At 35.8% G+C, this 25,069-nt stretch overlaps 1 pseudogene; it reads left to right on the plus strand.

The window, feature by feature from the left end:
- Nucleotides 1-24,254: 24,254 nt before the first annotated feature.
- Nucleotides 24,255-24,322, plus strand: LOC137776007 (U4 spliceosomal RNA; annotated as a pseudogene).
- Nucleotides 24,323-25,069: the final 747 nt, after the last annotated feature.

A 25,069-nucleotide genomic window follows, 5' to 3' on the forward strand; every position in this document is an offset into this window, starting at 1 on the left:
ATTTTTTGAGATAAGCTCCTCTTTTAGATGTGACCAGTTCTAGTGAAAATTAGTAACCCCCAAGGCAAGGCTTAATGTACATCTGAAAAAGAGACACCTCTGAAGTATTGCTAGGTTGCACGTTTCTTTGAAAGTGTATCAGGAGATTCATTTAGCAAGTTTAGAAAGTAAACTCCTTGTCTGAGTGCGGTTAACAATGGAGAAGAGATACGGTGGACAGATATACAACTTAAAAACTCCTGTTGGAGTGAGACAGATGGTGAGGGTTTCAGTTTTGCATAGGAGGAAAAACGTCAGAAGCCTTTGGGAATTCACACTTTTCCCTTTAAACTCTTTACTCCTTTCATCTTTTAGAATTAAGCTTCCTTGAACTCCACCCAGCCAACACTTTTCTATTTCGACCCTTTATCGTGTTTTTATATCCTCCCATTTTCCTACACGACTCCATGTAGACACACATAACTTTTTTTTTTTTTTTGAATTTTATTTTATTTATTTTTTATACAGCAGGTTCTTATTAGTTATCTATTTTGTACATATTAGTGTATATATGACACACATAACTTTTGAATCAACCTCAGAAGCAGCAAGAAACACAATCGGCTTCTCCTTAACTCCCTTGCCCCCTTCACTTAATCTGCCCCCTCCACTTAATCTGATTGGCTTTGGATGAAGTCATTGTCCTGAATTTGAGATTCTAGAGCCACCCGTTTTCTGTGTATCTTATTGACCCCTGTTTCTTTAGTTGCCAAAAAAACAGTGGGCCAAGTGTGTCAGATTTAAGCCCCTGATGCTCAATGGTCACTAAGTGTAGCACCACTATGGCCCCAATTATAAGTCCGGAGGACTGACGCTTTCCTTACTTTAAACAGATTCATTCTATTTCACCAATTGCTGCCTCTAGGATCAAGGTTTCAACATAAACTACATCTCTCACTTAAGGCTTACGTCCTATTTTTGATCTTGTTCTTACTGGTTTTTCCGGGTCTTGATCCTGACGCATCTCTCAAGTATCGACAGTTTCTCGGACATACGCTCAGATCGCTAGGAGTGACAACTGTCATATCTTTGTCTTCTTGAGTCCCCAAAATTGGGTGAATATCTGGCTTCCCAAGTTGGTTGGTTGCCTTGGAACTTATTGCTAAGGGAATAACCCAGCTTGTGTTATGGCCCTCAGACAAAAGTGCTTTTCTTACAGGTCAAGAGAACCAAGTATAAAAATATAACTATCTGTTGAATGAATAAAGAAGGTGAGTCATACTGCCTCAGTTGGTTTCCTTGTGATAGGGAGGATATAAATAAAAACTATCGTTAACTGAGCGATACATTTAGCTAGCTTATTTTCAGAAAAAAAAATAGGTGGTTTTGTAAATTTATAATGCGCTTTGCTTGCAGGATTTGTAAACAGACTCTGGAGGCAATGCTAAAGAAATAGATTCAAACCTGTTTTGACATGGCACCAAATTGCTATTAGGGGTTAGCTTTGTAAGCTGACAATCTAGAAGGACAATGCTCATTTTTAAGTACTACTATGTTAATTTAAAAAATATTTTCAGTGCTTTACAATCACACTTCAGTGCTTTGTATTAAAGGATCAAATTCAATAAAAGTTAGTGTTTATATTCTGAAAATGAAAAATGAAGTAGGGATGATCAGGTCACTGATAGGCACCAACATTTGCATTAGAAGCCTTCATTTGTAAAGGTACTTACTGAGATTTTCAAAAGCTACAAAAAACATATTTCGCTATGCCAATAATGAATCAACACTTTATTAGCCAAAGTTATAATATTCAAATTATATTAAACCTCTAGTGACCCTTGACTCTTCTCTTTCTCTAATACTCCGTATTAATTTATATTGATTTTTTACTGCTGTTGAAACATATCACTACAAACTTGCTTAAGCAACACAAATTTGTTATCTTACAAAGTTCTGTAAGTTTAAAGCCTGACATGGGTCTCACTGGCTGTAGATTCATCAAGATTAAACAAGACTGCATTCTTTTCTGGAGGCTCTAGAGGAAAATATGTTTCCTTGTCCTCTCCAGCTTCTAGAGGCTGCCCCTTACCTTGGCATATGGCGCCCTTCCTTTATCTTTAAAGCCAGCAACGCTGTATCTCTCTATTGCTTTCTTCAGTAGTCACATCTTCCTCTGACTCACTCTTCTACCTCCCTTTTTCACTTTTAAGGACACTTATGATTACCTTGGGCCCACCTGGATAGTCCAGGATCATCTCCTTATTTTAAGGTCAGCTATTAGCAACCTTAATTCCATCTGCAACCTTAATTCCTCTTGGCCACATAATCTAACATATTCACAGATTAGACATGGATGCTTTGGGAAGCCATTATTCTACCTTTCAAATAGCAAATTGCTACCAGCAGCAAAGCTTGTTTTCTTTCCAAATATGCCGGACTCCCACCACTTCTCATACCACCACTGCTACCCCTGTGGCCCAGCAGCATCTCCTCTTGCCTGGATTCTTGCATCAGCTTCCTAACTGGTCACTGCTTTATTCTTGCCCTCTACAGACTATTCTCCACACAGCAGCCTGGTTCATCTCTTAAACTATAAGTCAGATTTACATCACTTTTGGACTCAATTCCCCTCCCCCAGTGCTTTCCGACTCAGAGTAAAAGCACGAGTCTTTAGAGTGGTTTCAGGCCCTCCATAATCTGACAGAGTTTCCTCCTTGACCTCATCTATGCTATTCTCTTCTTTAATCACCCTACTCCAACATGGTCCTCTTGATGTAGTGCCAGTAGGGTCAAGCTTATTCCCTCTCGGGGCCTTTGCACTTGCTATTCCCTTTACTTAGAATGTTTTTCTCCAGATGTCTCTAATGGTTCATTCCTTCAAAATACCACCTAACGAGAGAGTTTTTCTCTGGACGTCTATATCTAAAATAGCACCCTTGCCCAGTCCCAGTCTCATCTTATTTTGATTTTTTTCTTCTCAGTACTTATCACCATCTGACGTGTAACATCTTGTCTGTCTCCTTCCAGCAGGATATAAGATCCATGAAGACAGGGAACATTGTTCATCACTATATCCTTAGCACCGGGAAGAGTGCCTGGCACAGATCATGTGTTCAATAAATATTTGTAGAATGAATTGTGTTATTGCAAGAAAGAAATCCATCATATAGAAACTTCTCTCTGTGGTTCATCTTGAAGGTTTTAAAAGAAGTTCTGACTAGATGCTTTCAGACACATATTTGCTCTTGTATTTTTAGAAAACTTTTTTTATCCTTCCATTAATACTCTGTCTAGTCACCAAGGAACAGGTCTAACATCTTGATCTTTTTATCTAGGTCATGGGTGCCACAGTTCACATTCTTCTTTTATTGATGGAAAAAAATGTCCAGTAATAAATATGAATTAATGTACAGAAATGGTTTATTGTATTTGCATTACACTATAGTCTAACTAATCATGACACATTTACCATCATTGACATGAATCGCTGAGCTAAATTAAGATTATTTTCTGGATTACAAAGGCATATATTTTTTGCCTTTGGTATGAAATCATTTTGGTTGATCTAATTTGAGATTAATAATGGAAAACATGGATGTATATGCAAATCATCATTTAGAAATGAATGATTTAAAAAAATTCTCCCACAATTAAAATAATAGATTTGAAAGAAAACTTAGGATCAGAATTCCAATTTATTTTTTTAAAACACATCTAGTATGCTGAACATTCTGAGAGCACATTAATAATCTATAAGGCAGTTATACATATTTTATACTAAAGGATGTCTATACCTTAATAGGTAATAAGCTACTTACAAAAACACTTTCATGAATTTTTAATTTTTATTTGGAACAACGAAAATCTGTCATTTTAGAAGGTCAGGTACGACAAGCAACTTTAATAAAATAGTATTTGGTCTTGAATCGGATAGTTATTTAACTTGCAGTTGAAAAGGTAGTTATCTGTTGTAATTTAACCAACCAAGACTTCTCTATTCAGACGATTAATTAAATGACTAAAGGAAAAAAAAAATACTTTCAAAAAGGATCTCTCCCTAAAGAAAGACAATGTGAAATAGTGATAGGCCACTGAATTCAGTGTGTAGTTTGCTAAACATCTTGGATGAATTAGGTGAGAAAACTTATTTATATCCTCTGAACCTCAGCTTCTTCATTTGTCAAATGAGGCAATTGGACCAAATCATCTTTAAAGTTCTTTCTACATCTAGAATTTCTCATTTTGGCTTATTTTTGTTACTATTTCATAAAAGACATATTTCCATTCTTTATACCATGTGTTTCTCAGGCATCCCTACGAAAGGTAACGATGAAAAACAATGAATACTAATAAACACAATGTTGATAAAATCTCAAGACACTTCAAGAAATAATTACTTTCCTAAAACTTAATCAAATTATTCAAAAATTGAGAGAATAACATATAAAATAATTTAAAATAAGCCCTCAGGGCTTAATGAAAGAATAATGCATTTTACTGTTTATCTTTGTTTTTCATTTGAAGTATAGTTGACTTAATAATGTTATATTAGTTTCAGGTATACAACATAGTGATTTGATGTTTTTATATCACACCAAAGTTTTATAATATTATTGACTATATTCTCTGTGCTGTACATTACATCTCCGTGGCTTATATATTTTATAATTGTTAGTTTGTCCCTCTTAATCCCCTTGTTTTGCCCATCTCTCCCACTGCTATCCCCTCGGGCAAGCACTAGTTAATTCTCTGTGAGTCTGCTTTTGTTTTGTTATATTTGCCTGCTTTGTTTTTTAAAGTCCACATGTAAGTGAAAATATACAGGATTTATCCTTCTCTGTCTTATTTCACGTAGTATAATACCCTCCAGCTCCATTTATGTTGTCGCAAATAGCAAAATTTCATTCTTTTTATGGCTGAGAAATATTCTATTGTATACATAAACTATATCTTTATCCATTAATCTATCTTTTGATATGAAATATCTGAAGGCTGTTGATTGTCATAGGGAAAATTTGGTTGCCTTAGTTTAGATTACTGCAAACAGTTTTGAAATTAACAACTTCATATATTCTGTTTGTAGTGGAGGCATGGGGAGGAGCCCTATTAAAGAAGAAATGACAAGTAAAGGATGACCTCTTTACAGCAATAACAAAGCTCATGAAAGACTTTTCGTCTCTTTCTTTATCTGCTCAGAGCCCTAAAATCACATCTTTTTTGTTGGGATTTTATCACGTTGATTAACATTTTGAGTTTTTGTGATGACTATTACATGTTGTCAACATTGGCTCAACCTGTATTTTAACAGAGGCGAAAGTTCTAGTCTTGTGACTGAGTTAAACTTAGCCACAGAAAAAGTTATAGAAGCTTGTGAAGTGGCAGTTTTGAAGGTGTCCTACTAATTTCCCTCAAATCATTTTATTTTACCAAAAAAAGGTGGAAGAGCCCTTCTGGCCATCAAAGTGGCTTTATGAGTTTGACTCACAGTACCAGTTTTTATGTTATTCACACATATTCTTTCTCTTCTGTTAGGATTCACAGACTATTCCAGAGATATTTTGCAGAGATTTCCTCCTCTTTCTCCCTTCAGTGTTCTATTGTAGTGGTATAGAGCTACATGCATGAAAGTACTTTGAATTTTTTTCTGAGAAAATGGGAAACCAATTACAAAATGTATTAAATATCGGGGTTGTTAAGAGCTCTATTTGTTAGTCATAGTGACATGAAAAATGTAAAAAATTACCTGAGGATGAAATACTCTTAAGAAAGAACCTTAGAGCTCCGGGCCACTAATAATTTCTTAAGTAGATCTGAACAAACAGTGCAATACTGTGACATTCTTATTAAGAACAGTTTGCCTGTTACTATAGTTTATGCTATCAAACTTAGTGGTGATTTCCATGGTAGAGTAAATGTTACAAAAAAAACAAAAAACAACTCTCCAGAATTCTTCAGGGTATTAAATAAATTTGTATAATACAATTTTAAGTAATGGGGAAGGACAAGTTTATAAGCCTCACAGTCGTATAATATATGTCTCTATTCTTTCCAGAAATTAGAATACTTATTTCAATTTGCGTATTGTTAGTGCTCTCTATTCATGTTTGTTTGTTATCACTCTGCTTTTTGATTGGAGAGAAATAGTGAACAAGTTTTCCTGTAGTTTCCCCTTGTTATCATCACAGGGGGAGGAAATTACTAGAAAATGTATCTCACTATTTATTCCCATCCAGAGCACTGCTCCTTCTCATTTAATCCTTTATCTATTCCAAATTCTCATTTCTACTTAATCTGACAATGCTGCCTTATTCTTTGATGCATAAATTCCAGACACAGAACTCTGAAGAAGATACTCAGTAGTATCTACAAACTAAAATAAATGATGTAGCATGAGCTTGGAAGTTAGCTTGAACTCATGTCCCAGCTCTACCTCATTTTAGCTGGTGAAGCTTCATGCAAACAAAAGCAACATCCAAAGAACTCAAGTCCATTATTAGTTTCTTGAATTCCGTGAGAGAAAACATATAATCGCCCAGCAATATTCTTACCATTTTTCCCTTCAGTTCCTTGCCTTCACATACAGGAGCTCTCCTCAAGCTATTTCCTCAGTGAAATTTCCTTGCCCACCTGCATAAGAAAGTTCCTCTTAGCCTTTAAGTTTAAGGCATTTGTGTTGTCCCCCCCTTTTTTTTCCTCCTGAGTTCTATGACAAACACCTCTACTGGCAGACACTGAGTAATGTCCTTCAAGGGTCAGAAGATCAGAAAACTGAAACACGCAAGCTGAAAACATCAAAATCCTCTTAATAACTACCTTATGACTATGTATTATAATGATTAAATGAGGTAATAGCTTTGAAAATAACTGGTAAATAACTAAGGTCTTTATAATGGGTGTCTTAGTTCCTGCTGCTATAACAGAATGCTATAGACTGGATGGCTTATGTACAACAGACACTATTTCTTATAGTTCTGGAGGCTGAAACGTTCAAGATCAAGGTCCAGCAGAATTAGTGTCTAGTGAGCGTCTTCTTCCTGGTTTGCAGACAGCTGCTCTCACATTTATGTCTGTATTTATGCAGACACACACACACACACACACACACACACACACAGGGAGGGAGGGCGGGAGAGAGAGCGAGAGAAACTCCTCCTCTTCTTATAAGGCTATTTATCCCATCCTGAAAGCTCCACCCTCATGATTTAATCTAGCTCTAATCAGTTCCCAAAGGCCCTTATCTCCACATACTATCACATTGGGGGTTAGGGCTTCAATATACGAATTTGGGGGAACACAAACATTCAGTCTATAACAAAGGGTAGCTATTATTATTATTTTTTAGTTCTGGTTGCCTGTGTTTCTTTTCTTTTATTTAATTGGGTTATAGCTGCTTTACAATGTTGTGTTAGTTTGTGCTGTACAACAAAGTGAGTCAGCTATATGTATACATATATCCCCTCCCTCTTGGACCTCCCTCCCGCCCTCCCCATCCCACCCACCTAGGTCACCACAGAGCACCAAGCTGAGCTCCCTGCACTATACAGCAGGTTCCCACTAGCTATCTGTCTTACACATGGTAGTGTATATATGCCGATCCCAGTCTCCTAATTCATCCCACCCCCCTTCCCCCATGCGTGCCCACGTGTTCGTTCTCTACGTCTGCGGCTCTATTCCTGCCCTGCAAATAGGGTCATCTATACCATTTTTCTAGATTCCACATATATGCGTTAATATACAATACTTGTTTTTTTCCTTCTGACTTACTTCACTCTGTATGACAGACTCTAGGTCCGTCCACGTTTATGAAACTAAGTTTATTGCATGGGTTAACTCAATGGGGTGCAAACAGAAAACAATATTTTCCAAATGCTGTCTTCCAACAGGTTAGGTCAGTTCACACTGCTCATCCCTGTGAGGCAGATAGCATAGATTTTCCACGCATGTTGGGATGTTAGAAGAAACAGAGAAAATTGCAATCAAATATAAAACCATACCTTCAATCTGTTGTCTAATTCAAAGGCTGAATTCAAGCTCTGCATATTAACAACAAGTAAAAAGGTCTGCTTTTCCACTCTTCTTGATACACCTCTTTTCCAACAGTTTTGCTCCTTCTGGCATCTAGAAAGCTGTACACTGTATGTTGAATTTGATTGATTATGGACATATAATAACTTTGTAGAGCACAGACTGAATTAGATTTCAGAATGCATATCATGCAAGAAGGATAAATTTTATTTTGTGAAATTTTGAGTCTCTCCTCTCTCTCTCAAGGTAGACAGGACTCTGTGTGTGTGTGTGTGTGTGTGTGTGTGTGTGTGTGTGTGTATGGAATTGCCATGTAAAGTGTATTTCATACCATGGGTTATGAACAAAAACGTTTTCAAATCACTGGACCATTGGTGCTATCAATTAATACCTTCTGTTCTTGGAACGTCAAGCTTGTTTTCTCCTGGGGTATCTTTGGTCTCTTCAGAGACCTCTCATGGAACACTCCTCATTTTTTCTTTGGATGATGCGCTCTCCTGTCAACCTCTTATCACATCCTAGCTCCTGCCTTCCAGGGGTGCACCTCTGGTTTCTTCATCAGAACAGGCAGTCAGTCCTCTTTAGCGGGGTTCTTTCCAGTTGCACTAGGCTAATGGGACATACTCATTCTTGCCCAGGCAGCATGGAAATGCAGGTTGCTTCTACTGCAGTCCTTTACATCCAGCCTTCCACCCTCAGACTTCTCTGGATGAAAACCAGGTTCCAGTCTCTTTGGTGCCCAAACTTCAGAGGCTCAAGTTAGGCTCTTGGAATAATTCTGTCATACTCTATCCCAGAACTGGGAGAACTTATGAGGTTCGAAAACCATAATTATCCAGTTGGAAAGTGAGGTCACAGTCTCTCCTGCTGATTGTCAAACCCTATCTCTGTGATGGTTCTTATGGGTACCTACTGACTTGGCTGCTGAGCTGGGGAAGCAGTGGAAGAGAGGAAAATCCCATAGCTTTTATTAAAACTAAAAATTTTCTTCAGAGGATCTTCTGAGTCTTTTTAAGTTCAACAAATGTTTTAGGAACTCTTGTATAGACTGAGGGTAGAATTGGCTGGAATCACAGGATTGGATCTGGCTACTTATTCACAAGTTCTGTGGAGATGTATCTAGTACCTCCAAGAAGATGGTGAATGAATTATTGATTATCAGTGGTTCCCAGTTTTGGGCCCTCAGTGAAACTATGAGACAATAAGAAAAGTACCCTTTACTGTTTTATTGTACTTCTGAATTACCATCTTTTTCTTGAATCTTCTTTCTAGGACTCCTCTACTGTGCTGATGACCAAGAACCTCTCAGTGAGCACTTTGTGATTCTGGATATATATATATTCCCCTTAGCTCCCTTTAAATAATAGGAAAATATATCCGTAGTGTGACTTGATTGGTCCAAATGTGAGCACTTAATTTACGTTGTATCAATGATTCCATGTTCTGGGATTTTTCTTTAAAACATGAATTTAGAAAATGTTCCTCTGAATCACTTTCCCGCCAATGAGTGTGCAAGACTTTTATAAAAACAGGACTTGTTCGTGGTTATTGCTGGGTAATGGCTTCACCATAGTGCCCTGATGACCTTCACGTGTTTGTACAACCTCGTAGTCAAATGAATACTTGTCCTACAGTTAATCTGAGCTTGGCAGATTCCTTGTAATCATCCTAGGATAGGAGAGCATGGGAGGCCTGTAAGGAGCTGCTTCTAGGCCATCTCCCTCTGCCTCTCTCTTCTTCCTGGGAGGCTGTCATGAGACAGTACCGCATCCTCCCCCCATTTCCGATGAGGTATGGGACTTTCTTCCTCACTCCTGGAATAGGGCAGCAGGATGTAGAAGCACTTAATTGTAGTTTAGAATTAAACATCCAGCAGGATGTGGAGTCCTGGGTTGCAACTCAGGACAAATGAATCAATTCACAGGGAATGGTGTAAGGACAAATAAAAATTAAAAACAAGAGGCCTAATTCTCCCCATTGCAATAAAGGAAAAGATTGCCTTTAACTCTCTTTTCTTAGAGCATTTACTTTAGAAAACTTGTAAGTTCTTGCTCCCTTTCTTAGAAATATATGTACATTTTTTAATAGCTAAATAAGACTTTTGCCCATTTTACAGCCCTGGAATGTCTTTCTCCAGGACCTGGAACCATCTCTTTGAAATGTAAACATCCAGGGAGATAGTGTCACTCTCTTCCGGTCTCTGTGGGAGGGTAAAACATGGGCTTCCATGGGCTCCTTGTTCCAAAGTGCAAAATTACCTCCCGTTATAAAGATAGGAGAAATATATATATATATATATATTTTGGTATAAAGCCAGTTAACTAACACAGTCACCTCAATTACCAGGTAAAATTTAGGATGAACTATGTGTGACAAATGGTGCTACCAAGTCCTCTTACTTGAAGAGGAGTTATTTATCTGAAGAACATGTAGGTAATGAGTTGTATCTGCTCAGCTCTAAGAATGAATGACATTTCTTTCTGTCTTTGCAGTCTCTTAGAGGATTGTATGAAATGCCTGTTATATTCTGGTTTAAAGCTTATTCAATCACAAACTCGTTTTCTTTCTCTATTCTTTACCATGTTTGTGGAGAGCCTTTCCGAGTTAGAAGAGGATTTTCTTTATAATTATATTTTTCCAACAATGGTGTCTAAGCAGTTATTTTTTAAAACTTCACAGGTATGTTTTTATGCACCTCTGATGAAAAACAATGCTCATGTGTCTTATACAGAAATGGATGAGACTTCATAACTTCTAGGACCTGGCAGCAACAATTGGTCTAAATACAACTTGTCAGGCATCAGTACAGTCCTCATCACAGAGCAGAGCTGAGGGTCTTGTACCTGATATGATTTGAGGGACAACATTAAAAAAGGATAAGAAAATTGACCTTTATCAAACGCTCACTGTGTAACCTACCCCAGATCTCAGAAGGTAGTATAGTAAGAGAAGTAAGGGCATAGGCTCCGGCGAGTCAGTCTGAGCACGGTTCTCTTTCTACTTTTTCCCACTTACTGTGTGACCTTGGGTATTCCACTTAACCACACTCATCCTCAGTTTCTTCAGTTAGAAAATTGGCTTTAATAGTACCTATCTCATAGTCATACTATGATGATGAAATGTCAAAATAAATATAAAGTGTTCAGTTCAGAGCCTGGTGCACATTTAGTATCTAACATATAATTGTTATAATTACTTTTGTACTTAAGGGTTTCTAGCTTCTTTCTAATTACACATTAGAACTTCAATCTTTTTTGTCTTAAAGACCACTTAATCACTAAGCACCATTCATTAATAAGATGCAAAGGCCCCGTGGGTAAGGTTACCTCTTTAAACTAATTTTAACACCTTGTAAGTAGTAGTTTCTAATGGACCCGCTATCTAAAAGTGAAATGTCTTCAGCAAAAAGACCAAGGGAAGGGCTGGATGCCTTGGTTGGTGTGACAATTGTGAATGCCAGAGGAGATCTAAGGGGGATGTGAATTGGAAAGATGGGGCCAATCTCTATAATTTTACCAAGCTAAACAGTATAATAACCCCCAAAGAACAGGCCATTTGACAGCATTCATGAAGATAATATACCAGTCTACATATTTTTAATGTATCTGTTCACTGATTTCTCACAACAGCCTTGCAGTGTATATAATTTTGCCTCTATTATATATGAGAAAACTCAGACTCCGTGCATTAGGACAATTAATGAAGGCTGCTGTATCTAAACTACCTCCAAAACTTAGTAGTCTACACATTAATCATAAGAGTTTATTTCTCAGTTTCTTTAAGTCTGAAGTATATCAGGAGTCTGTCCTGGGCATATTTTTTTCCAAGAAGAGACTCCTGCCATTGTGAGGCTGGGCCTGTTCAGTCTTCATTTCCTGAGAAGAGAGAGGAAGCTGGATGCCCTTGGAAGTTGAAGATGTACCTGATGTACACTCATGATTCATTGGCTTCTTGACCCTAACCTAACAGCAAAAGTGGCTGGGAAATAAAATCTGTGTAGCCAGGATGAGGAAATGGCATCCGTGAGGCTCTAACCTGGTTTTGCCACCCCCAGGAAAGTAAGAATATTGGTTGGAACCTCTATTAAGGCAATAGGAATGTTGTAATATTCATGAAAACAGGACTCAGTACAGAATCTTGTAGGAAAGACTCAAGAGGAAAAAACAAAACAAAACTTTTGTTAATGATGAAAAGAACAGTAAGGTTTTTGTAGAGATTCTGCCAGTTGTTAGATGTACTCTTTCCCAGACTTGTTTATTTTCTAAGCTTGGGTAAAGCCCATGAAAGCAGCAATGAACTATGGTCCCGAGTGATTCATCTCACCAGTAGCAAATAATCTCCTTTATCTAGGAAAATAGTGTTCTTTATGTTGCTGTAGATGTCACTCTGCAATTTTGTCAGTACTCTGTAAACATAACTCTTGAGTACATTATGGGAGTGTGAGAGAGGCAGGATTAGGTAACAGACTGGGTCAATGTGTATCTTAGACCAGCGAGAAAGAAAGATCACACACAAGCTGCATTCTTCCTGAGGGGAATAGAGAAAGACTGGATTTCTTTACCTAGTGCTCTAGTATCAATCAGCCTGAGCCCATGCTCCTCCAGTAATTGTAGATCTGCTTTGATTCTGAAAATAAAAGGTATCTATTAGGACATCTGAGGCAAATCCTTAATGACCGTCATTTGTGAACCTTGGAGACATGGTTTTAAAACAGCTAGTAGTGAAACTCCCACCTCATCTTGTTCTGAGTCACTGGTGCTAAGTTTGCAGTGAGGTCAGTTTCTGGAGAGCTTAGTATGGGAGTCAGGAACAGACAGTAGATAACTAATAACAGATAACAGATAACTGAGATTAGAGCATACACATTTCCCTCATCTCTGTGGTTTAATTTAGTCTTTTTACCTCAGATCAAAAGTGTTGTCAAAGAACAGTTTGTCATTTTGAAATGAAGGCCATGGTGTTTTGATTGGGTGAAGGGATGAATGTAACACAGTGTACTGATCACAGTGGTCTTTCAATAATAATATCAGATGAAGCAATGTTAATTGTTTAATATTAACTTTTTTCTTATTTTAAAATAATACAGGTTCATTGTAAAAATTTAACAAATACAGATAAACAAAAGTGATATAAACATTACACATAATTCCATCCCAGATAGAACCAACTTTTTTATTGAGGTATAACTGACATATAGAACTATGTAAGTTTAAGATATACAATGTGTTGATTTGATACATTTATATAGTACAGTATGATTACTATGTTAGCATTAGTGAACACCTCTATTATGTCACATAATTATCATTTCTCTTTTGTAGTGAGAACAATTAAGAGCTAGTCTCTTAGCAAATGTGAAGTTTATAATACAGTATTGTTGACTGTAATGCTATGCTGTCCATTAGATCTCCTGAACTTATTTATTAGTTGCAAATTTGTACCCTAAAATACATCTTCCCAATTCCCCTCCTCCCTGAGAGCCTGGTAACCATCACTCTACTTTCTGTTTCTATGAGTTTGGCTTTTCTAGAGGCCACATGTAAGTGATATCATATGGTATTTGTCTTTCTCCAACTTTTCTCACTTAGCGTAATGCCCTCAAGGTCCATCCATGTTGTTGCAAATGGCAGAGTTTCCTTCCTTCTCATGACTGAATAACATAATAATATTCCTTCTCATGACTGAATAATATTCTATATTCCATTCCATATGTATATATATATGGAATATATATATATCAATGGAATATTTTTTATATATATCTATTTCACATCTTTATTTTATCTATTCATCCATTGATGTATATATATATGGAATATATATATATCAATGGAATATTTTTTATATATATCTATTTCACATCTTTATTTTATCTATTCATCCATTGATGGAAACTTAGGTTGTTTCCATATCTTGGCTATGTGAACAAGCATGGAAGTGCAAATATCTTTTTGATATCTCTTTTCATTTCTTTTGGATATATAACCAGAAGTGGAATTACTGAATTATATATAGTTCTATTTTTAATTTTTTGAAGAAACTCCATACTATTTTTCATAGTGACTGAAACAATTTACATTCCCACCAACAATGCACAAGTGTTCCTTTTTCTCCACATCCTCACCAACATGTGTTATCTCTAGTTGTCTTGATATTAGCCATTCTAACAAGTATGAGGTGATATCTCATTGTACTTTTGACTTGCATTTCCCTGATGAGAAGTGATGTGGAGACCTTTTCATGTACCTCTTAGCCATTTGGATGCCGTCTTTGGAAAAATGTCTATTCAGTTCCTCTGCCCGTTTTCAAATTAGATATTTTTGGTCGTTGAGTTGTATAAGTATTTTATACAGTTTGGATATTAACCCCTTATATGACATATGGTTTGCAAATATTTTCTCGCATCCAGTAGGTTTTTTCATTTTGTTAAATTTTTTCTAACCATGTAGATGCTTTTTAGTTTGATGTAGTCCCAGTTAAAGCAGTGTTTGTCTATCCTCTTAAGTATTTTTTTTTATTTCTATATGTCTTTCTCTACAGAAATGCATCATATTACACACATTTTGATTTTTGAAACATGATTTAACACTTAAAATTTTATTTTGAACATTTTTCTTTGGTTAATCTTCTATGATCTCTTTAACAATTGAATTACAGATAATGATATCATTATTTCCTCTGCCTAAAATTCTTTTTCCTTTTTTTTTCTTTTCTTTTTTTTCTTAGCTATCTCAAAATGTTATTAATTTCTCAGCAAATGTCAACATGCTGAGACTTTGACTATCCAATCTAAAGTAGCCATCCAGTCATTCTTTGGCATATCATTCTTTGAATTTTCTGTACGCTACTTTATCATAGTCTCATGTCTTCCCTCCTTCCTTCCTTCTTTCCTTCTTTCTTCTCTTGTTACTTCATTTTTTCCTTCTTTGTTTATTGTCTACTTCCCCTTTCCCTCAATTTAAATACAAGGTCCTTTCTTCTTACCAAAACGGCTTCCTGTAATTTGCTTTAAAAATTCATGTCACTCTGGTTTTCTGCTTCTTCTTTGCTATTTGGTTTCTGGAAATTTCCCTTACACTTTCACAAACGTATTTGTGTATTTAAAAAAATATATTAGTTATAACCACAATTTTTAGATATCTTATATCAGTAAGGATTTGGGGAGAAGAAGGGGAGTTTGTGATCTATCATATTATCAGAAGTTGAAAATTATCCCTGCTTGTTCTCTAAATGCTATTGAATACCTCTAGGCAAATTCCTGTTATAATCCAGAATAAAATACTTAGGCTTTACTAAGTTTTACAGACTTATGTTCTATTATAATATAATTTAGAGAGCATGCTTTATAAGACTCTCTTCCACTTTTACATTACTGCCTGAGATAGAGTTAATTTCCCATGGTTTTCTACAGATTGTATTTGAAAAGTTAAATAGAAGTTAAGAAAATGTACACACACTTCAGAAATTGCTGGTAGATTGTCTAATGCTTTGTGATAGATTCAATTTCTCTATGAGTCATTAAATGAAACTTATTTAATATAGGCAAGATACGGGGTTCTTTTTAAACCTGAATATTTAATGTTTCTTTATCATGTTACTGAAGAATAACAAGTTTTCTGTTTTTGTTGGGAAAACAATTGTGGAATTAGGCAATGAGAAGTGTAATCAAGAAATTTTGATTTTAGTGATGAATAATTTAATATCTGGCCAGTTTATTTTGGAGAAGCAACTTGACCTTTCTGAGTTTTAGTCTCTCATTTGAAAAATGATGAAGATGAACAAGATATTCATCAACATGGTTAACAAATCAAAGTGACTATGTTTTCTGTGATCAAATGTATTCAGGACATCTTGTGGCTTCATCATGATCTAACTCTGATGGCTCTGGTGTGCGTTATCTATTATATAACATTTCTGTACCTTTGAAAAGCCATGTAAGTTTTAACTATTAGTCATTATTATTAGTTTCTGTTAGTTTCTACAGATTTCCTCATCTCACAGTTCTCTTGATTAAACAACGTGTTTGCAAATATTTCTGGAGAAACCTTGTTTTCATGAGAACCGAAAAAAATAAGACTAAAATGTAAGCTTCTAAACTTATTTTGGCTAATGTTCTAAAAGACAACCTTACAGAAAGGAGGTATTTATCCCCCTCCCCTTGTGCTTAGTCAAGTAATTATTTGCTAAATGACTAGAGAATGTATTGATATATTAGGAAAAAGTCAGCAAGAAAGCTCTTTATCTAAAATTCAGGACTCCAGATTTTTACAGATATTCATAGTTCAAAATAAACATATTTTTGGCTGCTTTTTAAGGACAAAAAAATTCAGAGGAAAACTTTGGTAAATTACATGCTACCTAAACAGAAATTTAATATTGCTATTTTTTATTTGTTTAGCTGAGTTGAGCAAGATAAAAACACATGAATACCCCTTGTCAATTATTTAGCCAGCGTGTTCCTTCTTTGCCCTCATAAAAATGAGGTGCAGGTACTAGGGACTGAGGAGGGGAGCACAGTCTCCCTAACTATGTTCTCCATCAGTTCACTCAAAAGGCAATCCAAGAAATCATTTCATCTAAGCAAATCGGTATACCTGTCATGCAAGTGCATCTTCAAAACAATCTCCAGGCCTATTCTATCCTCCCCCACCTTCCTCTTTCCAACAACTTTCTATCCCTAAACTACTACTGTAAGGAAATCTTGGAACCTGGAACTGATTATAAGATTTTAAATCAATCTCAACAGTCGGCAAATAATTTTGTCGGTTTATACGATTGACATGTACATATCAACCTGACAGTGATCACTGTTAAGATATCAATTTTTACAGTGAGGAGGATCAATGGGGACAAATAGAAACTAAAAGATTGAAATATATATAGGTCAAAAGCTACAATGAATAATCTTGCTGACATAATAATATGGGTGTGCTGTGTGTTTATACATTTACTAATGTCAATTAGAAAAACCTAATGCTTATCTATTAATGTGGCAAGTATTCCAGAATCTTTATTTAGCATCTAAGAGTAGGATATATTATTTCTATGATATTTTTATTTTCCTAACTCATTGTTTTATATTCACCGTTTTGATTATGTTAGGGTGCAGGCTATAATTACAATTGGAACAGATATAAATAATGTCAATAGCCCTTGGAAAATCAGTCTTTTAAATCTCTATGAAGAACCTTGCTATTAAATTTTATAAATTAAAAGATACAGAAATGTTGCTGTAAGCTATGATAGCGTCTCTGTGGAAATTAGTATAGTGAGAATTTAGTCTATCTGGCCAGGAGACTTTGAAGAAACTATTGCTCTGAGTGAACTTACTCTGAACTTATAACATCCTTCTCATGATTTACTGACATCTGAACACTGACATTCTGGTCTCTGAAGAGGGCATAAAGAATTTGTTTTAGTTATGATGTTTTCTGTCTCTTTTCAATCAATCAGTTAACAAATATTTGTTCCTTCACTAATGGTGTGCAAAGCATTCAGTTGGGTGCTCAGGGAATACAAAGTAGTGAAAGCCTGGAGTTCAGCAATAAAAGAAATTATTCTGGATGGCTTATGATTAATTACCCTATCATTTGGTGGAGGTTCAAATTGCAATGAGTTCAGAGGTGGGTGAGTTTCTCTCTTTGGAGGTATTAGGCAGGCCTCTTGGATGTGAAGGCTCTTGGAGGGACCTTGAAGATGGGGAAGAAGGCTTTGCCTTCTTAGATGTAAGCCACTAGCTCTGTAGCAGATGGAATTGACAGGAACTTGTTAAGATTGCATAACTTTATCCTGCAGGGAAATGAAAATCTATCAGTTTCACTTCCGAGGTCTTATAATCTGTGCTAATAATAATAATAACAGTGAGAAAAACAATAAGTACTATTGCTGGAGGATTTACTATGTCCCAGACACTGTGGTAAGCAGTGTATATATAATCTCAGTGGAGCCACATATTAGGTTAGTATGAGAAGAAAGATGACTAAAGCAATAAAGCTTTAAGCATATACTTTGGTAGCAAATAGACTTAAGTTTTACTTATATCTCTTCCATTTAATGCCTATATGACTTTGGGAAAGTTACTTAATTCTCTTAATTTTCTGTTTCCTCACCTCTAAAATAAGAATAATATTAACACCTACCTCGTGGCACTAATTTTAAGTGAGATAATGCATATGAAAGCACTTAGCCCAGTGTTAAGTGCCATTACTGTCCTTATTTAATATTAGCTATTGATATTTTTATAACCATCCTTAGAAGGGATGAGGAAACTAAGAGAGAAAAAAATTCCCCAGGATTATACAACTAGCAAGGGAAGAATTAGAATTTGAAATTCAGTGTATCTGATTCTAGAGCTTATTATCTCAAACACTACATTATTCTGTGTGCATTTTTATTAATTTATTTAATAAAAATTTTTTGTACTGCTTATGTGCCACGTTCAGGGCTTTGAAAATGCAATGATGAGAAAATTAAAATTTTCTCCATTCTATTCTAATGGAGGCTACTAATAAAAGGTCAAATTGTTAATAGATATTTAATTAAAAACTGACATAAGTACTCAGAAGGAAGGAAATATAATTCCATAGGAGATAAAATAAACCAACTTCACTTAGATTGTGAGATTTAAAAGTATTTCCCTGGGAAAGGAAGATCAAAAGGGTAAGACTAAAGATGATGACAAGAACCAGATCATACAGGGCTTGTAGGCAATATGAAGAAACTTGGTCTTGGTCCTAAGGGCAGTCCAAAGTCATTGAAGAGTTTTAAGAAGAAAGTGACCTGATCAAATTTGTTATTGGAAAAGTCACTGTTTAGAGAATAGTGGGAGGAGACCTAATACAGATAAAAGAAAAGCAGTTTGTAGGTCAAATAATAATAATAATAATAATTATATATTCTAATTTATTATAAATATTGTCCAGGAAAGAAATGAGAATAGCTAATAGCTTGGATAAGTACTGATTACAGAGGAGATAATGATAAGAGTAGAGGTTTGAAATATATTTGGATGATTGACTTAAAGGATTTAATGATCAATTAAGTATGGGAAGATAAGAGAAGGGAAATAATAAGAATGACTGCTGAGTTTCTGGCTTATGCCTCTAGAGTATGACGGTGCTGTACTCTAACAGTGGGAGAGAATCAAGGTTTTGAAGGAGGGTAATGTGCTCAATCACAGATAGAAGGAGCTTGAAATGCTTCTGATATCCAAGTAAAGATGTTGAGAAGGTAGTTGGATATATGACCCAGAGGAGAGGTCTATCTGGAACTACAAAGATGAAAAGATTGGAGTCATCAACACATGGATAGTAATTAGAGCCATAGATCTGAAGTCTTAGAGAGAGAGTTAGAGAGAAGGAAAGATATCTGAGTCTTGAGAAATTGCAACATTAAATAGGTAGGACTAGAAGAATGAACATAAATGAGATTAAAAAGAGAACAGAAATATAGTTGGGAAACCAAGAGAGGGTGATGTCACAGAAACCAAGAAAAGAGAAGGAAAATATCAGAGACAATAGAAATAATGGAGTTGTCTACATTGTCAAATGCTATGGTAACAGCAAATAAGAAGAGGACAGAAAAATATCCATTGAATTCCATGACATGAAGGTCAGTGGTGAGGTCAGTGAACTTTCACTGTAGAAAAGACAAAGAAAGCCAGTTTGGAATAGACTGAGGAGTGATGAGCCAAAGAAAAGGAGATGAAACTATGAACAGTTCTTTCTAGAAGTTAGATTAAAGGTAAAGAAGAGTATGGTGATAAGCTGGAGGCAAATATGTGGTTGAAGGATGATTTTGTGTAATTGTATGTTAGAGGGATCTAGTTGAGAGGGACTGGTTCCATAAATAGGGATTAGAAGCAATCATTAATAATATAAGCATCCTCGGAATACAAAAGTAAGTAGATCTCAAAGCACAGATGAAAGAGCTGTGCTTAAAGAGAGATGGCCTCGCTTCTAATGTAACAGGAGGGAAGAAAACGTCATATGCCTGCATGAGTAGGTTTGTAAATTTCCTGTTTTGTAGGAGCAAACTGAGGGAGTTCCTGTTAGATAATTTAAATTTTATCTATTTACTATTGTTTCCCTAAAAATCAGCTTGTCTGCCTTTTAAGATTTACAATAAAGTTATTATTATTATTTTTGGTTACCATATGTGCCTATAAATGACTAAAGCTTTGTCTGTGGAATTAAACTATGTTAATGATTGAACAATTTACTTACGCAAAGTTAGCCTGAAGCCTTAGGGTAAAAGGTTGTATGCTAAAGTCAATAATAAAGGCCAGATCTAGGTCTGGTTTAATGGAAAGGATCGATACTTTGCAAAAGAGCTTTTGAAAGTAGAATTTTTACACTGGAAAAGCGAAGTTTATTTTTAGCAAAAAAAAAAAAAAATCTTCCCTCCCACCAGACTCTGCAAACCTAATATATGTACTCCCCATGATCTGTCATAAACACAATTACATGTAGTCTTCCATATTTTCTCCTTTTTTCTGTAGCTATAGGAAAAATTATAAATAGAGGTTTCTATCGTGATAATTCATTTATTTTTAGAAACATGTACTTTTTGATGAAGTTAAAAGTTTTCCTCAACTATACCTTATGGAAATCTCTCCAAATCAATTGGAATAGTTCTAATTTATTCTTTCCAATATTTCAGAGTGAGCTTTGTACCATAAATTATTCAGTTATTCCTCTATTGATGGTGATTTAAATTTTTACTGATTTTTGTTTCCTTTTTTGCTTCTATGAACCAATACTGCTAGGATATCCTTGTTATGAAACATTTTATACTAGTGGCATTTTATATGTATATAATGATTCTCAGGAAAGGAGTCTCCAAAGTGTGTATGTAATTTTTATTTTAATGGATTTTGTCAGGTTGCAAACCAACATGGTTGTAACAATTAACATTTTTACCAGCAATACATGAGAGTCCTTTTAACCTTGCATCTCCACCAAATCAAGATGCAAATTTCCAAAGGAAATATTAAGAAAGGTTATCATCCCTAAGGTTGACTATTTAAAATATTTCAAAGAATGAAGATTGATAGGGGACTTAGGAAAAGTATTTCTTTGTATAAAGTTGAACTGAGAGATTCATCCCCAAAGTCAATGGTTGGGGGAGTCCCCTCCTCACTTCAGGTCAAGAGAGTGACATCAACAGAACTACTAGGAGTAGAATTTCTAGATAAAATACTAAACACGCAAGCTAAAGTTGAATTGCTGTTGCAGATAAACAACAAATGATCTTTTAGTAAAATGTATGTCCAAAATATTGTAGGGAACATACTTCTACTAAAAATATCTGTTGATTATCTGCAATTCAAATTTAACTGGATGCCTGTACTTTAATTTGCTAAATCTGACATCCCGAACTAGGAGAGCTTGATATCCTGAATTAAGGCAACATAATGATCAGTGTCTCACACATGCCTGAGAAATCTAGCAGGTGGGAGATGTGCCAGTGGTCTGCTTAGGCTGGGATTAGCCTGCATTCTTCATTCGTCTGATCAAAGAATGAATGTTTCCCCCTCATTTCCCAGATGTAGGAGATGGGCAAGGAAGACTAGTGTGTGTCCTATGCAGGCTTGCTCCTAGATGGGTGAACTGGACTCAGCAAAGGAGAAGCTAGAGGTAGATCTCCAATTTATAAAAACTGAAAAGGGAGTGAGCTAACACCAACAAACAGTGCATTTGTGTGTGGGTCAAGAAAACTTCAGGTAAGAGGATAATGAACAAGATTTCCAAAGAATCTGCAAAAGTAGCAAGGAGTGAGGAAGTTAGCATTAAATCCACCTGACCGAAAGAGTGGGAGACCTCCTCACAAGAGTGAGTTAGATATTTCCTGTCCCTCTCATCTATGCTCTATTTTGACATGGGCAGGTTCAGAAACTGTGGTTGCCAAAATCAAAGAGGGGGAATTGGAGAACGAAGTGTAGAAGGAGAAAAGAAAAATTATACCCCACTCCTTCTGCCTACATTCTGCTTTCAGTGATTCCCGAGGTGGTATGTGAGGGAGAAGACTCAATTTGATTCAGGTTTAGAATGTTGATTCCTATTTGGAATTGGATATTTTTATTAATACAAAAGACATTTAGTTATTTAAAGTGATTATGGGATTTTTTTACTACCTAAGGATAAAAAGGAAAGCATGGAATCATCACACTTTTCATTCAGACACATGAAAAAAATCTTCTTTTCCCAAACAGGTACCATTTGAATGAAAAGTGGGAGAGATATGTTTATTCAACATAAAGTTTATAAATGTTATTAGTCTTTTAAGGTTTATTAATTCAAAGAGGTTTAAATATAAGTTCTTAGGGTAGTTTTAAAACAAATTAATTTTGGGGAGAAGAATGACAAATAAGGTGATAAAATCCCAGGGGCTGGAGTAAGAGCCGCAACCTTAAATGTGTCCAACTTCTGAATCCTAAGAACTCTGTATAATCTTGTATTGTGATTTGCTTTTTAAATATCTTTCCAAATTGTCTGTAAGCCTCTCAAAGGCAGCAGCTATCATATCTTTTCTTTGAATTCCTACCACCAAGCATAGTGCCACCTGCACAGTAGGTTAGATATATATTTCAACTGATTGGTGTCTTCTACTGTCTCTTTTTTTTTTTTTATAGCTACTTTTATTTTTAGTTATTTATTTATTTTTGGCTGTGCTGGGTCTTCGTTTCTGTGCGAGGGCTTTCTCTAGTTGCGGCAAGTGGGGGCCACTCTTCATCGCGGTGCGTGGGCCTTTCACTATCGCGGCCCCTCCCGTTGCGGGGCACAGGCTCCAGACGCGCAGGCTCAGTAGTTGTGGCTCACGGGCCCAGCTGCTCCGTGGCATGTGGGATCTTCCCAGACCAGGGCTCGAACCCGTGTCCCCTGCATTAGCAGGCAGATTCTCAACCACTGCGCCACCAGGAAAGCCCCTTCTACTGTCTCTTGAAGGATGAGATATAGTAGAGGGTCTAGATGCTTGGAACATATAAGAACACTATGAATTCAGAAGAGAGGCTGAGCCCTTAGGACAGTTGAAGATCTTATGAAAAGGGCAGGCCATGATGTAGGCTTTGAAGGAAGAATGGGCCTTGGGAGGTTTTGAATCAAAAATACTTTTCAGGCAGAGTATGGACTGAGCAAATGGAGGTGTGACTACGTGTTTTGTATTCAGGAAATAACGATGGATGGAGCTTAAATAACAAAATGTCTAAGAAGACTGAAATTTATATGTTAACTTTTGCAAGTATTTGATAAAGTGAATGATTTGCACAATGAAGATATAAAAAAAATTTTTTCTCCATAAGTTTTGAACTGGTAGAATAAAAAGACAAGGGGTTAGAGGCAGCTGGAGTAATGGCCACTTAGAGAGTTTTAAGAACCCTGGAAGAAGTGGGTAATGATTTTCATACAGCAGTGACATAAAAGAGAAAGAATTCGTATGGGAGGCTCTACAACAAAGGAAGAAGAGACTAATAGGATGGCAGGAGAGGGAAGAAGGAAGGCTGGCAAGATGGTTTGGAGCCAGAGAAAATGATGAGCTCATTCACAGAAACAGGACAATTCATATAGTGCATTTAGTTGAATAAAAACATAAATAAAATGTGTAGACTTAGAAGATCCTTGCTTACTTCATCCAAAATATTTTGCAAATAAATCTGATATTATACCTATGAAAATTTAAAACTCTTCCAAATTCATTTTTCAAAAAGTAAAGAATATTTACTTTTCTAAAGTTAAATACAGCTGTCTTTTCCTTCTGTTTTTTTGTAATAATTCTGTTATTTTTAGTTCTCACTTATCAGGCAAAGCAAGATCCTCAGTTATATAGGTATTCTATCAGAGGTTAGATTTTGTTGGAAAAAAACCCCACAATTGTTTATATTAAGTCCTATATTAGTTAAGTATTGATCCAAAGACCAATTAGCAGTGACTTAAACATGACAGAAGATTTATGTCTCTGCTGCGTAAAATTCTAAGATTGTAACATAGTGGGATTTGGAAGAGGTGCTTTTCCATCATCAGCATAGATTCCATCCGTGGATCCAAGGTGACTGTTCCAGTTGTTGATACTTCATAGGTGAAAAGAACAAGTGAAAGGCAAGTAGCTTCCTTTTAAGAATGTGACCTGAAAGTTGCTCACATCCCATTGGCTAACACTTGGTCATATGGTTTGGGAAATGTTATATTTAGATGGGCATCCCAATGACAATTTGGAGCAGGAGGGATTTGGTTCTAAAATGAATAAGGGGAAGCTTTGCACAGTGGCAGTATTGTAGCCAATGAGGTTTATCCAAGGCATAACTATTGCTAATTATAATGAATAAGGGTAGTCCTATGCAGGAAAACCCATGTCTGCTTATATTTCACGTAGCACACCCTGTCCTACTGATGTATACTTATTATTAGGCTTTCCTTTTTCATTCTGTTTCATTATTTCTTTATTAGTTATAGGTTTTCTTTAAAGTTTCAATTTATTATTATGTATAACAATGTTAAGAGATAAACTTTATGAGTCATATTAAAAATTTTAAGAGTTTATTTGGGCAAAAATGAATTCCAATCAGATAGTATTGAAACTAGAAGATAGAAAGGAGCTCTGAGGACCTGTATAAAATGAAAAGCTTTTATATACAGAAGGGAGCAAGAACAAGGAAGTTATACTAGGCAAAGAAGTGCATTGATTATGACAAAGTTACTTTCTTTTAGGAGATGACAGGGGTCTGACAGGCAGACTACTTCACTAGTGCTGATCAGACAATTCCTGATTGACTGGTTTAAGATTCCATTTCTGGAAAAGCAGAAACTGTAATTAAGTGAAGTCTTGGTGGTGGTGTGAGGTTTAGCATAAGCAACTCCATTTGGGGTCTGTTGTCTTGTTTTTAATAGCAGAAAGATTCCAAGACACTCGAGGATAATATTCTCTATGATAATTATTTGAATAGAATTAGTATGAAGCAATACCACTTGTCAAAATAAGAGGGCCTTTAGGTTTATTCAAAATGATTATTTTCTATTTAGTATCCTAGATATAATATGTTAATTGTAAGAGATAATTTCTGCTGATC

The sequence above is a fragment of the Eschrichtius robustus genome, chromosome 13 (assembly GCF_028021215.1).
Source record: "Eschrichtius robustus isolate mEscRob2 chromosome 13, mEscRob2.pri, whole genome shotgun sequence".
In the NCBI taxonomy this organism is placed as follows: Eukaryota; Metazoa; Chordata; class Mammalia; order Artiodactyla; family Eschrichtiidae; genus Eschrichtius; species Eschrichtius robustus.